At 42.2% G+C, this 13,322-nt stretch overlaps 1 pseudogene; it reads left to right on the forward strand.

Moving 5' to 3' along the window:
• Nucleotides 1-6,816: 6,816 nt before the first annotated feature.
• Nucleotides 6,817-10,191, forward strand: LOC118587647 (annotated as a pseudogene).
• The last annotated feature ends 3,131 nt before the right edge of the window (nt 10,192-13,322 follow it).

Here is a 13,322-nt window from a genome sequence, read left to right on the forward strand (position 1 = left end):
ATTTTAAATCTGGAGCTGAACCCCAGGATATGATATCAGAAAAATCATACGGCAAGAAGCTTGGGATGCATGGCTATAGCAAGAGCCCACAGCAAGACTTGCTCTAACTCAACCTGCTTGAGGCAAATTAAAGTCTACAGGAACAAGCAATCACAAAGGTAGCTTGAGGAAGAAGTAATCCTGAATAACCTTTGTGGGAATGCACAAAAGCTGGCTGATCTGAATAAAGAGATTTCTTTCAGTGCAGTTTCTGGGAATGTAGCTTTTATTAAAAGTCATATGTCTGCTCACAAGCATGTTCCCAATGTCCTTGTGCTAGCTAGAGAGGGGTGCAGCATTTCCTTGGGCTGCCCTGCATCAGCTCTCACCTAGCAGGCTCTTCTAGTATCTGAAAGTAAGGAAGGCAGACAGCATTTCCCTAAACTATATTTGATTGTTTGGTGGGGAGTTCAAAGACAGAATACCTTGAGTTCAAGAAATATGAGATCACAAATGGCTAAAAATACTCAACATCAAACAACAACAACATCAACAAAAAAAAAAAAAAAAGAATTAAGATGCTCTTAAGTAATGATTATTTTTATAAAGGGCAACTAAGAGCCTCCAGGCCAACCTGTCTTCCAGACTTAAAAGCAACAAAACTCCCTGAAGACTGGCTTTAAATGATCTGCGGATATCATATTGCCTGGAGAGATGGCCCAAGGGTTAAGAGCACTGACTGCTCTTTCAGAGGACCCATGCTTGGTTCCCAGAACCCACAGGGCCACTCACAGTAATCTGTAATTCCAGTTCCAGGGGATCAAACACCCTCTCTAATCTCTGTGGGTACTGCATGCACATGGTTAGCAGGCAAACACACCCATACACATAAAATAAAAAATAAATAAATCCTATTTTTGGCTAAGAAAATATTCAGTATTTGTTCATTTGAAAGGATGCTCTATAGTAGTTGGTCTCAGTTAGGGTTTCTATTATTGTGAAGAGACACCATGACCACTGAAACTCTTGGAAAACAGTAAATGGGGTAGCTTTTAATTTCACATGTTTAATCTATTATTATTATGGTGGTATGCAGGCAGACATGGTGCTGGAGAAGGAGCTAAGAGTCCTACATCTTGATCCACAGGCAACAGAAAGTGAACTGTCTCATTGGCTGTAGTTTGAGCATAGAAGACCTCAAAGACCATCCCCACAGTGGCACACTTCCTCCTACAAGGCCACACCTACTCCAATAAAGCCATACCTCCTAATAATGCCAATCCCTATTAGCTTATGGGGGCCAATTACATTCAAACTACCACAGCAGTGTTGAAAAAAATCATGACAAATGCAAGCACTCTACCACTGAGCTAAATCCCCAACTCCAGAAACTCTTATATATTGTTGGTGGGAGTATAAATATGTATAGTCACTGTGTGTGTGTGTGTGTGTGTGTGTGTGTGTGTGTGTGTGTATGTGTGTGTGTGTGTGTTTATTCTATCAGCTCTGGTCCTCTAGAGAACTCTGACTAAAACACCAACTTTCCCTTGACTACAAAATACTTCCCACTCTTTACTAAGTCAGCCTGGACCCCACAGTCTTCTCATAGAGTCCTCCATTCCCTTGGATGCCTGCATTAGTACAGCCAAATCTCAACATTTGTAGAACTTGATGCTCCAGTATTCTAAGAACCCAATATTTCAAAACTGCTTAAAATAAAGTCAGTAGATGAATCTGTGTGATACTTTGAAAACTAAAAGCATCTGGTTCATGTAAACTCCATGGAAAGTTGATATCAACAAGAAATCTTTGCCATTATATGTCTGATAGAGGATTAATAACTAAAAGAAAGAAAGAACCCAAAAAACTAAACATCAAAAAAATAAACATTCAAATTAAAAAATAAGCCATGCTAGTAACTAATAAATAAATATTTAAATTGTTCAACAGCATACCAAGTATGATGGCACATGCCTTTAATCCCAGCATTTGGAAAGCAAAGGCAGATAGATGTCTGTGAGTTCAATACCAGCCTAGTCTACATAGCTATCTCTAGGCTAGCCGGGTCTACACAGTAAGCTCCTGTCTCAATAAAATAAAATAAAAGTGTTTAAGATCTTTAGCCATCATGAAAACACAAACTAAAATGTTTTTGCTATCCTGTCTCATGTCAAAAAGTCACAACAAATGCTGGTAAGTATGTAAGGAAAGGAAAACCCTTCTACATTGTTGTTGGGAGTATAAACTGTTACAGTCACTATTTAAATCAGTGTGGTTTCTCAAAAAGTTAAAAACTGCATCTGCCCTATGATGCAACCATTCCTTGGAAAAGGGCTATAATAGAGATATTTACATATTTGTATTTATTTCTGCTCTATTCATAAGAGCTAGGAAGTAGAATGAACTTACATGTCCCAGATGAGAGGATAATGAAAATATGGTACACTTACACAATAGTATTCTATTCAGCACTTAAAAGTAAATTGGCAATAATAATAATAATAATAATAATAATAATAATAATAATGCAACTAGAAAATATACTGAATAAAGCAACCTGGGCCTAGAGAAAAGTGCCTTAGATTCTTACACATGTGCAAATCTTAGACTCACATCTTCAGACAGCTGTGTTTAAGTTGAAGTGAGTATCAGAAGAAGCCACATATCAAGAGAGGCGTCATGAGAGTTGGGAGGCAGGGAAGAGATCTGAGGAAGGGTGTGTACAGACAGTAAAGCACATGAAATGGGAAAGTAGGGAAGAATACTAGGAAGGCTGACAGAGGACAAGGTCAGAGAAGAAAAGAAAGGTTGTGTTGAGGGGACTGTTAGCCAAAGCTAAGGATATATAAAATAGGCATATAGAACCCTACTGCTTTAAAAGCTAACAGACTATATTTTTGAATGAATGTCCTCATACCTGTTTCACCTTACAACGTGGTTGGTACTTCTGCCCCTGAAATGTGGCACCAATATCCCTATCACTGATCTTAGACAAGCTTAAGAATGCCTCTATCATTATAGTATGTCAGAAGTGATACTGTGTGACTTCTGATTTAGGTCACAATAGAGGATACAGCATTTACCAGACTGTCTGTTTAAATACAGTCACTCTTGAACATCAGCTACCTATTATAAGTCAGACCCCACTCCTGGTACCAATTTTGGTATTAGTGTTTCAAGGCAACTTGGGGAAGGAAGAGTTTCTTTTATCTTATAACTCTCAAGTCACTCTCCATCACTGAGGGAAATAAGAACAGGAAAGTAGAGGTAGGACCTGAAGCAGAAGCCACAGAAGTCCCTAGCCCATGTCAAGTCGACATAATACATAACATCCAGCACAAGAGGTTATTTGGCATATAGAAACTCAATTGTCTAATAGTCTACAGTTCCAATATTCCAAGGCTGATTAAAATAAAGCCAATCAATGAAATTCAACCTCAGCATGATATTTTTAGAATTGCAAAGCTCTGGTCTTTGAAAACCCCATTTAATTTTGGGGTCAATATTAATACTTTATGAGTCAGGAACTTTTTGGAAAAAAAAAAGAATCCTTCTTTCTATTTTGTGTCACCTTACTTGGGAGGCCTGACAGGGAGCCCAGTACTTTCTCTGAGGGGAGGGTACACAGGCAAAGCCAACAATACAGACACATGCAAAAGCCCTATGGAGAGAAACTGTACTAGTGTCTGCTGGGTGTGGTAGGTGAGCTAGCTAGCAAGTGAGCCTCCAGAAGATTCCAGCTGTCAGACTTCCTGTCTCCTCTCCTGATGTCCATGACATTATGGAGTAAGATAAGCCACCCCTGCTGTGTCTAATATAAATTCATTATCAACAGGATTTGTCTTTTATTTCACTCAAGTTTCAAGATGTTTATACACCCACAATGACTGGGGGGAAAAAAACAAACATTTGCAGGTACATTATCTTTAGTTTCATCTTTCTGTTATTCACAGAGTGACTTTTTCAAACAACCCAGAGATCATATGATCGGATCTAGGTCGGAGGGGGGGGGTGGTTTCTGTCTACACACAATTCAACAACAAATGTTATTTCTCTGGCTGGAAGATGAAGGTGGTTCCCAAGGTCATGGATTAAAGCAAAGCAGTTGGCATGCTTCTTATCTTTTCCTTTTCACATGAGGACAGAATTCTTTTGAAGGTTCCTCTCACTGATAAGATCCAAGAGCCCACAAGTGAGGTCTTTGTTTTTATATTCCCCTCCATGCCTTCCCTCACCTCCTAAAGAGTTGAAAGGAATAGAGACCTGCTGTAACTTTGGTGCCTGATGGTCTATGAGGCCTCCAGCGCAAGTGGTGTGCACTGCTGGTTTTCATCCTAGAGATAAGACAAGAAACTCCTTAGCAAGATGTGTGTAGGTGAAGAACAAGCTGGAAAGGGCACAAAATATTCACCCGTAAGAACAGAACAAAGGCTTTCCAACAACTTTCCAGTAATCAATAGCGATTTGTACATTTCATCAGCTATGAAGGGCTCATTGCTCTTCTTCTCTGCTAACACGTCTCTGCCATCCTTGAAGCATGCTCCTTTAGGCTCTGCTTTTAACATCCCCTCATCTCTGAAAACTTGTCCCTAAATTCCAGTTCACATATCTGTCCATCTATCCAGCATCTCTATTCATCTCAACCCACTTCATCCAAAATATCTAAAATATCCCAGTGTTTTTTCCCAAGCCTGTCCTCTCTGCCACCTCTATCTTAGTCAATGAAGATCCTGTTCCACTGGTTCAAGAGGAAACCACTGACACAAACAACAGCCCATCTGTCAGCGAGTCCTGTGGGTCATATGCAAAACCCACTTCTCATGACCCCCACCATGACTGTGCTCATCTAAACTGAGCCTCTTGCCTAGACTATTGTGTCAGCCTACTAACTGGTCTCCATGCTTCCATGAGACCTTTTCAGAAGCCAGAATGAGCACTTAGAATAACAAGTCCAATCATGTACTTTCTCCACTCAGAATCCTCCAGCAGCTCTGGATGTCACTCACAATAAAATCCAAACCCCTTAGATTGGTACAGAACTCATGATTGGTTCACTATGGCTCCTATCTATCCCTCTCTTCTGGCTCAGCCTGCTCCAAGCTCACACTAGCTTCCCAACTGTTCCTAGAAAATACCCAAGCACCCTACTGCCCCACTGCTTCTGAACTCCTGCTCTCTCTCTGGCTAGAGCCTCTCTCTTCCAGCTTGTCCCAGGTCTGTGTAGTTCATTCCTCTCCTCCTTCATTTATGAGTTCTATAAATTGAGAAAGACAAATACCATGTTCTAGAAACCTATGTTTCTCTTCTCTGTTTTATTTTTCTCCAAAGTACTTGCTGACCAGAATATTAAATAAGTAAATGAACTTGCTGTCCATCTTCCTGAGTCAGAATGTGCGTTCCATCAGGGTAGAGATGTGTTCTCTCTCTCTCTCTCTCTCTCTCTCTCTCTCTCTCTCTCTCTCTCTCTCTGCCTCCCTCCCTCCCTCCCTCCCTTCCTCCCTCCCTCCCATTTTACATACTGCTGACTTTCCAGTGCCCAGAATACTTTCTGCCTTATGGGAGTCACAGAAGTGGCTAGAACAGCACAGCCTGTTCACAAATGAATCAATAAAGGATGGACTCAGGCTGCAGCCAAGCACCACCTGGACAGGAGACAGAAGGCATATGGACCGCTTCAGTGAAGGCACACATCTGTTCAACTTGGGTCTCAAGTTGCTCTGAAAACTCTCCTGGGTACAATGTCACAAGACTAGAGGGTCCTAGACTCCCCCTTGTCTGGGGACATAGTATTACCACACTAGAAGTGAACTCTTTAATGCTATGGGTCTGATCTTTAAAAGTCCACATTGTGTTTCTGTTTCCTGACTATAAAAGATAATGGATGCTATTTTTCATAGGAGATGCAGTATAAAATTCAATGGGTGCTCTCTCTCTCTCTCTCTCTCTCTCTCTCTCTCTCTCTCTCTCTCTCACACACACACACACAAACACAACTATATAAAAAAATAATTTTGACTCAGCCTACTTAGCAACTGGCATTCATATATACTGATTGTAATGAATAGATGTGTTAACATATGGCCACACAACTGGCCAAAATGACTGGTTAGTTCCTGCTATAAAACACACTCATCTAAAAGAAGGAGGAATGGACAATATTTTAGCACTCCACAAATGATGGTAATTTTATTTTATCCTAGGAAAAATGTTGCAAGGTGATCTTTTTAAAGTAGCAATTGAAGCTCAGAGAGTGTAACTAACCTGTCAAAACCCATGTGGTCATGCAGTCAGAAATTATAAAGCTATTTCCAAAAGACCATATCATTCTCTTTAGATTTTTTAAATTAGCCTCTATACCAATGATCTTTCCAATGTTTTAATGTTTAATTAAAATTCATAGAAAATGAGGAATGCCTGATTCAAAAGGATATATGCTGTATGATTGCACTGCTATAAAATCCAAGACAAGCTGTAGTGATCCGTCCTCATGTGTGGAGGAGCAAGGGTGGGGTGAGGAAGGGTGGCGTGAACTTCCTAAGGAGACACAAATCTCCTATTGCTTGATAGTGGGTTATACGATATATGTGTTTGTCAAAACTCATCAAAGCATATACTAAAAATATGTGCATTTCACTGTACATAAATTACATTTCCATTTTTAAAGTTTAAAGCCATAGAAGAGAAAAATGAATTAGTCTTGAATCTCAGTGAAAAATAATAGCACTGTTTGGGGAGCTTTTATTAAACCTTAGAGAAAGCCAAGGGCCAAACTCTTCTTTGCTGGGAGGAAGCTGAAAGATGCCATCTTAGGTGACTTTTGGTCAACACAGTTATATGATGAGCCATCCCACCTCAGCCATCACTGAAAAAGACTATCATGATGAGGTGAAGCTGGGGGACAGTATTTGGACTCATTATTCTCATGATTTTAACCTCTGGATGGTAAGGGGAGGAGACGGCGTAAATGATAGTCAGTCATGGCAGACTGTGTTCCAAAAGGGGATTTAGTAAAAAAATCACAAGGGCTGATACTAATCTGTGAAGCCCAGGGATAAAAAATAAAGATGACAGCTTTTTTCACATGCCACAATATATTTTATTTCTGTTTATTCCTGTTTCCTGCTATTTAGCACTTTTTAAAATTAATCTCATCTTTACATATTCCTATGAGGCAAACACATAGCTTCCAGTTGAAATGAATAATAAACTTTACGTTGGATAGCCACCATAATCTATCTTAAGTCATTTCAAAGGAACCTCCCTCAAAGCCTTGTGGAAGCTTTAGCTGCACTGAACTGTGTGGTCTATTTTTGGCACACACAAGCTCTGATTTAAGGTAGGAGAAGAGGTAGGAACAAAAAAATGTCACAGAACAGTTAGGAGACTTACAGTGCGTCATTCCCCAGTCGTCCCTTTCTTGAATGATTGAGTTCTCTACCTCTTCCATATCGAGGCAATCTAAATTCACACAACCACACATACAAAAATAACTCATATGGATCAGGGAACGATACTAGCCACCATAAAGAAACAATAGAAAATAAATAACTAACTCTTGCTTACCACGCCAGCCTTCAACTATAACAGATAAATAGTCCCTTGGTGTTTTCTTCAGATGACACATTAAACAAAATGCCTTAAGGAAAAAAGCATGCATTTGGCTGAGAGAAATATCTAAGTTGTATGATGTGAATGACAACCTCTTAATCTGTGGGCTGCAATGACCAAATTGGAGGTCATGTAGCTGAACTTGGGAGTTGCCACATAGTTGGTACACAATGACCAAAGAATTGATTCAAAATCTAATAGGCAACCAATCCAAGGTGTTTCTGTACCACTCAACCTTGTTACACCTAGATGTCTCTGCAGCCTTGGTTCTGAACACCCAACAGACATGCAATACCGACAGCAATGCCTGAAACTCCTTGGCTCAGACACAACTCTGCTGTAGAGTCTCACTATACATACAATAGGACAGCCCCTAGCTGATAAGAAATCACATATCCACACGGTTGGGCTTGCCCGATGGACCGCCTAATTATTTCCGGTTCAAAATAGCCATTTCCAGGTCAGAACATCTCCCATGGCTAGGACTCTGTGGCTTTACATGGTTGCATAAAGCGCACGCGGCCATGTAATCTACACGCATGTGTGGAGTAGCCACATGCGGTCCTGTACACATGTGTGGCCCACTCTTTAAAAAGCCAGCGCCATTTTGCACAGGTCCCTCTTCTCTTCTCTCTCTCCTCTCTCTCTCTCTTGTCTCATCACCCATGTGTGTGCTTCACACAGGCCTGTCACCTCTATCCTCTTTAATAAAAACTCTTCTGTGGTCTTGTCGTGTTTGGGACGTGTTCCTCACAGGGTAAGAACACCGCCTAAATAACTAACACTAGCCATGCAAGCTAGCAGAGCACTTGAAATGTGGCTAACATGACTGAAGAACTAAATTTTGAAGTTCATTTCATTTTATTTCATTTCATTTCATTCAGTTTCAAGTGGACTAGCTTCACATTAGCAGGGAAATTAACAGTTGACACTAACCTTATGTTCAGAGGAGCCTTAGGGTCTCTATCATTCCCCTCATGAACTTTGGAACATCTATGTGGCTTGACATGGCTATTTGTTAGAGACACCTGCTGTTCCCAGGGGAGAGACTTCAGCCATGTCTGATGAGCATTTCCCCACAGTCATGAAATGGGTTGTGACATGTGGAAACAGTCTCTTTCCTCCTCTTGACCCAAGAGATTCCAGAGCATGCCCTTCAACATAATTGATACAGCCTTTTGCCTGTCTTCAGTTCTAAACCACAGAAATAACAAGGTCTCCCAGTGGGATTCTTGAGAAGAAAATAAAACAGGTGTGACAGCCTGCCTCACTTTGGCAAGAGTGCATTGATCCCCCTAGCAGCTCCCTCTTGTGTGGTCCATCTCTCCAAGAGCACCACAGCCCTCCTAGGCTGTGCCTTCCCAGCCTCTGCTGAATGGAAGGAGTCCTGGGTGGGATCCACCTTTGCAGCCCATGTGCAAAATCCCCTGCAAGTGAGCAGAGCATTAAGCTTTGATTATGAACAAGGTCACAGAATTAGCAGAGAAGGAATCAGATTCCGTTGAATTGACTAGTCATCCTGCCTGGAGCAGTTACTAATAACAAATGAGTAATATCCTGAGGCACCTTGGTAGTAAATTAGGCTGTAGGCATTTAGTAATGTCTTCATAAGTTCCTAGATAAGGATCTGTGTGAGCAGCTTCTGGGCAGCATCTGCGCCTTCCCTACAGGCTGTGATGCAAGCAAAGACTCACAAAGGAGTGGAACACCACAAACACATTGGCGACTAAACAGCCTAAGGAAGCACTGTGGGGTAGTGGCAATGGAAAGAGAACGGAGATCAGTTGTAGCCAGAAATACTGTGGATGGAAGCACAGGAACCATGAGGGGAAAGTAAAAGAGGAGAGTGAAGGCGTGACCAAGATAAATGACACAGCAATGGGACCCTGAGAGATGGCTCTGGCCGCCAAGTCTGAGGACCTGAGTTCTATCCCTAAGATCCACGAGATGGGAAGAGAGAACTAACTCCAACCTGACAGACAGACACACGCACACACACACAAATAGGTCAATAAAAGTAGTCTTTACAATTAAAATAAAAAGACTCTGCCATGTCGCCTCCCATTCTAGGAAGGGGTTCAGCAAGATCAAGGTGAAAAGGAAAACACCATGTGGGAATTTCCCATCCCATACTCTGCCTCAATACCTGTGTTGGGGAGAGCGGAGACAGACTGACCTGGGCAGCCAAGGTGTTGGCGCAGCTCACAGGCCAGACACCCGTATTTTCCAAAGCTTGATACAACGTCAGGTCCTTTGGCACCCAGAGAAATGAGAAGATTGCTGTTCTCTGCACTGTCTGGGGAGCCAAGGCAGGAGAGATTCTGGAGGAAGGCCTGAAGGAGTGGGAGTATGAGTTACAGAAAAACAACTTCTCAGATACTGGAAGCTTTGGCTTTGGGATTCAAGAACACATTGATCTGGGCATCACCCAAGCATTGGGATCTATGCCCTGGACTTCTGTGTGAACTGGGTAGGCCAGGTTTCAGCACCACAGACAAAAAGCGCAGGACCAGCTGCATTGGGGCCAAACCCAGAGTCAGCAAAGAGGAAGTCATGCGCTGGTTCCAGCAGAAGGGTGATGGGATCATCCTTCCTGGCAAATAAGTTTTATACAAAAGGCTAATAAAATTTTCTCAGAAATGAAAAAAAAGGAAATAATAATAAAATAAAATAAAGAGACTCAGCAAGAAGCTGCAGGGCAGACAGAGAGGCTACATGCCAGCCAGAAAAAGGATCTAATGCTTACTTACCTCACAGCTGTGACCAAGCCCCCAACAAGAAGCAAGAAGGGAAGAAATGTTTGTTTTATGGCTCATAATCCAGGGGCTCATTTCATCAGAGTAGGGAGGACACGGTATCAGGACTAAAAGCAGCTGGTGGCATCATGACAGTCAAGAGGCAGAGCTGGATACGTCTGACAGTTACCTTTTTATGCAGTAAAGGACCCTGGTCCATGAAATGGGGTGCCCCAGTTGAGGGTAATCTTCCCATCTCAATTAAACTAATATAGAAAACCCCCTCACTGGCATGCTTTATCTCTAAGGTGAGCCCTGGAATTCATTTAATAGTGAAGCAAATTTTTTCAGCAAAGTTATAGTTAAACTTCACTGGTAACTTGCCTGGGTTTCGAATCTCTCTCAGGGATACACCTTTGGCCATGTCTGAGAGTGTGTTTCCTTTAAAGATTTACCTAAGGACGGAAGGAAGGAAGACCCACTCTGAATGTAGGAGATACAAATATATCCTACATTATGTTTATATAAGGGAGAAAAAACATATTTAGTCTAGCTCCCTAAAAAAAACAGGTAAGTGTATGAGAATGGGATGCCTGGAACAGTGATATAAAAAAAAAAATGTTAAAAAAAATAATAAGATAACAAATAGGGTTTAAATACACACACACACATAAAAATGAGGAAAAAATGGGTCTTTGATCAAAGGGAGGTGAGGCAATTGGAGACTTACTGTGGGAATGTAAAGACATACAGCCCATATTTCGTTTCAGGCAGCCAGTATAGAACACGGAGACACAGGAACGGGATTGAACTCAAGCACATTTGAGACAGAGGAGTATGTTCTAACTTCTTCTCACTCATCTTTAACAAATCACACAGTACGTCTGGAAAGTGACAGTGCACACTGTTACTTGATGCCCAGTGAGGAGAGAAAGAACACAGGCTACCCAGGAGTCCCCCCGCTTTCCACAGCTGACCCTGGGATTGAGGGGAGACAGCTGGGAGAGCTGCTCCCAAGCCAAGGGCACCCAACTCTGAAGGAAGAAGGGCTGCTTACTCCTTGTTTGGGGCAGAAGGAGATCATCTCATACCACCCACAGATGCCCTCACCAGAGAAGCTGGTGACTGATCACATGACAGATACTTACGATGAAATAGATCCAGAAACACAAGCTGGGAGCCAGGAAAGAGTCCAGAGGGAACCATTGATGGAGAAGCATGCATCAAACTCTAAGGTTACCTTAAGCATCCTCGAGAGTTATTGGACCATAGAAAGGCAATCAAGCACATTCTAGAGCAACCAACGTGAATAGCGCGGGCTCTTGATTCTCACTTATGACGGGGAAGAGTGATGCAGCTTTCCAAAACAGCTCCTGATCTAATGAGTGGTTTGCGTTCTGCCCCTGAAAATCACTGCTAGAGGAATAATAGAGAAATCTGAGCCTATTTCATCCAGGCAGTGTGGAAAGGGGCCAAAGATATTAGAGAGAAAGTGACTTAGGATTTGAAAACAGCAGAAAAAAATCAATAAGACAGAAATGATTTAGTGGAAATAAGAGCCCTGAATTATGGTTTAGAAAGCGAGGACTCTTGCCTCTTTCAAGACCAAATGTGTCACCCCGTGAAGATAAGTTTTCTGCATCCCAGTCGCCTCAAGTTTTTAATAAGGGAATAGGTTTAAGTTATCTATGCAGAATGGGGTAAAGTGGAATTTGATGTCTTTCTAAGAGAAGAAAGGAAAGAAAACATGGTACACTGAGCCTGCTCAAATCTGCAGAGACCAAGATAGTCTGGGGGAGATAACAAGGCCAGGAGATAAACTTTCACCTCAAAACTAGGTCAGAGGTGAACCTGAGCAGAGCCCCAGTCAGGAAATGGCTTTGAGATCCTTGGCTAGACTCAGGGGTCCACTAAGCGGCACGTGAGTGGGACCATTGTTTTTATCTGTCATGGTACCCTACCTGAGGCCATTAGACAGTTGTTCATGTCTCCCCAGGGAAAGTCATACAACAGTCATCAAAACAGAGACATTGACATTTTAAATGTTAGTGTTTGTTGGTACAAATTTAAACTTACACAGTTATTATTTTTAAGACACAAATATTCCCAACCAGGAAATCCTAGTTCCCAACCCTCATGAAGAAGTTTTACCCTAACATGCAAGGGAGAAACTAATCCTGCTCACAATTCTGCTGTGCATCAACATAGACTTTTTAGAATGATGTAAGGGGCCCCTCTTAGCCCAGATGGGCTCAGTCCAGGGGCCCCAGGGGCTGAACAATCAGTGGTCACCTGAAACATGCTCTGAGCTAGTGTCTCCCCAGTCAGTTGTCTGGCTCTGTAAGGAATATGGAGCATGAACATGGGCATGTCAAAGCAAAGGCACGTTTATTAAGGAGAATTAAGAAAAAGTGAGAAGGTCCCCAAAGGGTGGGACAAGTCCTAAGGGAGAGCTACCACTGGACAGTCTGATGCAGAAGTAATTTCTGTTGAGATCTGTTAACTTTCTGGGTGCATGTCAGGCCAAGCCAATGGGGGGTTGACACTGTGCATGGCCCTCTGGCCCAACAGGGGAGATGATTCTGCACTGTTTGCCCAAAAATGGGCAGTGCTGTGCATTAAAGCCCCACCCTGTCCATTTTTTCACCTGTTTTGTTTGCTGCTGGCCTTGGCACATGTTGCTGGCTGCCAACCTTGACTTGTTTTGCTGGCTTAATAAAACTATATTCTCTTTGTTCCCTAGTGATGTGATTGACTTGTTACCATGGGCTCTTGTCCTTACTGTGGGGAGCTAACTCCTGCCTTAGCAGGACTCACAAGGCACGCCATAACTAACAGAGTGCAGCCTCTCTAACTCCATCATGTTTCCCACTTCTATTCCTCCACAATGGACTCCAAACCATCCTTGAGAGCAGGTCTTCACATGTGCATAGGCTTCCCTGACTCCCAGGTAAGGTGACTAACCTAGTCCCACTTCCGTTGCTGTGATGAAATACCATG

This window comes from Onychomys torridus, chromosome 7 (assembly GCF_903995425.1).
Source record: "Onychomys torridus chromosome 7, mOncTor1.1, whole genome shotgun sequence".
In the NCBI taxonomy this organism is placed as follows: Eukaryota; Metazoa; Chordata; class Mammalia; order Rodentia; family Cricetidae; genus Onychomys; species Onychomys torridus.